The 2,500-nt window shown below is 48.7% G+C and overlaps 1 protein-coding gene across 1 annotated transcript in view; it reads left to right on the top strand.

Annotated features, from left to right (window-relative positions):
* dab2ipa (DAB2 interacting protein a) overlaps window positions 1-2,500 on the top strand; it is a 172,134-nt gene that overhangs the window by 70,646 nt on the left and 98,988 nt on the right. The gene's annotated exons all lie outside the window — the stretch shown is intronic.

The raw sequence follows: 2,500 nt of genomic DNA on the forward strand, positions 1-2,500 counted from the left end.
GTTGTGTTGTGCTGTTCACCAACCATTCTGAAGAAATAAGACACAAATACACTGCTGAGGACGTGCAGCATTGGCGATTACATTTCCAAAGCCAACTGAGAGAGGCCACCGCCTCGTTCCCATAGGTAGGGCCAGCGCAGTATTTCCCCTCCACTACACACAATGGCAAGAAGGAAAAAAATGAACCCGTTCCATGTGTGTGCGTGCGTGTGCATACTTGTACGCGTGTGTGTCTACTTGTGTAATGCTGGGATGTTCTCAGTCATGTTGCTGTTGGCACGTGTGTTGAGCATGTACGTGAGCAGTCAGGTGGAGCTGCAGTTCAATCAGCCTGGAGTAGCGGTGAAGTGGGGCGTGATGCCGAGCAGCGCCAGAACAAAGCTGTCTTTAGCATCATGAAAGACCTGCACGCTACACTGTACCTCTGTTAGCCTCTCTATGTGGAATCAACTGTCAATTGACTCCCATCACTACTGTGTGTGTGTGTGTGTCTTAGGTAAAACTGCATGCCGATATGCTAATAGACTCATTATCTGTGTGTGTTTGTGTGTGTGTAGCGTGCAGTGTGTTATAGGTGTATGCTAATAAATGCACAGTACTGTACTTTTAATTATGAGTCGGTAGCTTGTGAAATACCCTAAGGGCCTTTACAGCAGCTCTCTCTCTCTCTCTCTCTCTCTCTCTCTCTCTCTCTCTCTCTCTCTCTCTCTCTCTCTCTCTCTCTCTCTCTCTCTCTCTCTCTCTCTCTCTCTCTCTCTCTCTCTCTCTCTCTCTCATCCCTTTCTTTCTCCCCTTCACTGTATTCCCTTTATAGATGTTATCTCCATCTCTCTCACACTCCCCTCCTTTACCCTTCTCCTACGCACTTGCCATCTCTATTGTTCATTTCTCCTCTCTCCTGTTTTTGCAGTCTCTCGCCTTCTCTCTCGTCTCACTTCATTCACTCCATTTTTTTCATTTCTCACTACTTCTTCTCACATTCTGTCTTTTTTCCCCTGTGAAGACATTGGCATGTAAGAGAGAGCACTAGCACTATCTGATTACCATGCAGGCTAGGATGAGGCAGATCTTCACAGATAGATTTTGTGCGTGTGTGTGTGCGTGTGTGTGTGTGTGTGTGTGTGTCTCTGTGTGTGTGTGTGTGTGTGTGTGTGTGTGTGTGTGTGTGTGTGTGTGTGTGTGTGTGTGTGTGTGTGTGTGTGTGTGTGTGTGTGTGTGTGCGTGTGCGTGTGCGTGTGTGTATCTGCACCACTGATCTCGCCTTCTCATTTATTTTCAGCAAAAACACTTGTTCTCTCTTTGTTTCCTTCAGTCTCGCGGCCCCTGTCTTCTGTCTTCACCCCTTAATATCTCTCTCTCTCTCTCTCTCTCTCTCTCTCTCTCTCTCTCTCTCTCTCTCTCTCTCTTTCTCTCTCTGTCTCTCTATCTCTCTCAAATACACACTGTCCACATCTTCTCCTTCTCTTCTATCTCTCTCTCCTTCCCTCCCTTCTCCTTCCCCTCCTTCTCTTCACCCTCTTCACCTCCCTCCCTCTCTCCACTCCTCTTCTCTCCTCCCTCCATCTTGTGGGAGCGACAGGCCTGTCTGGTGCTGCATGCGCAACAGCGTTCTCATTTAGTCGTGTGTCAGCCGTCTGTCCGCGCCTGACAGCTCGCCGCCATGTGACAGACAAGCTGCCTGCCCACACACATACACACACACACACACACACACACACACACACACACACACACACACACACACACACACACACACACACACACACACACACACACCGACAGATACACAAGCACACATTACTCGCAGAAACACACACACACTTTCCCACACACACAAACACACATACACATGCTCACCCATACACAAAAGCACACACATAGATTTGCATAATAACCCACATACATACTAAAACTCTCTCTCTCTCTCTCTCTCTCTCTTTCGCTCGCTGTCTCTCTCTCTCTCGCTCGCTCTCTCTCTCTCTCACACACACACACACACACACACACACACACACACACACACACACACACACACACACACACACACACACACACACACACACACACACACACACACTCACACACACAGCGTCCTGCGGGCCTGAATGCATTCCTCATACATTAAGCAGAGGGTGCTTCCGTGAAAGACATGACATTTAGTAGCACATTTACCACAGACGCACTCAATGGGAGCCTGGTGTGAGGTGTGATAGTGCGTTTAACAAGGCCGTAAGATAGCGGCGTCCCGGTAGCAAAGCGTAGCCACTCCTCTTCTCTATTTGGAGATGAGAGTTACAGGGCTGCTTAATCACATGTGCTTTTATGGGGCCATGTCATCTGCACCACCATAACCCAAAGCAAGGAAGTCAGGGCTCGTGCTGTGTAGTGGCAGTGTGAGGAAGACTTTGAATGAGGTCCACATTAATAGACTTACTTGAGGCAAGTGCTTAGCCTGGCTAACCCGAGTGCAAAGAGCTGCAAGTGCTGGTCTGGCCAAGGT

Source organism: Engraulis encrasicolus, chromosome 3, assembly GCF_034702125.1.
Source record: "Engraulis encrasicolus isolate BLACKSEA-1 chromosome 3, IST_EnEncr_1.0, whole genome shotgun sequence".
Classification (NCBI taxonomy): domain Eukaryota; kingdom Metazoa; phylum Chordata; class Actinopteri; order Clupeiformes; family Engraulidae; genus Engraulis; species Engraulis encrasicolus.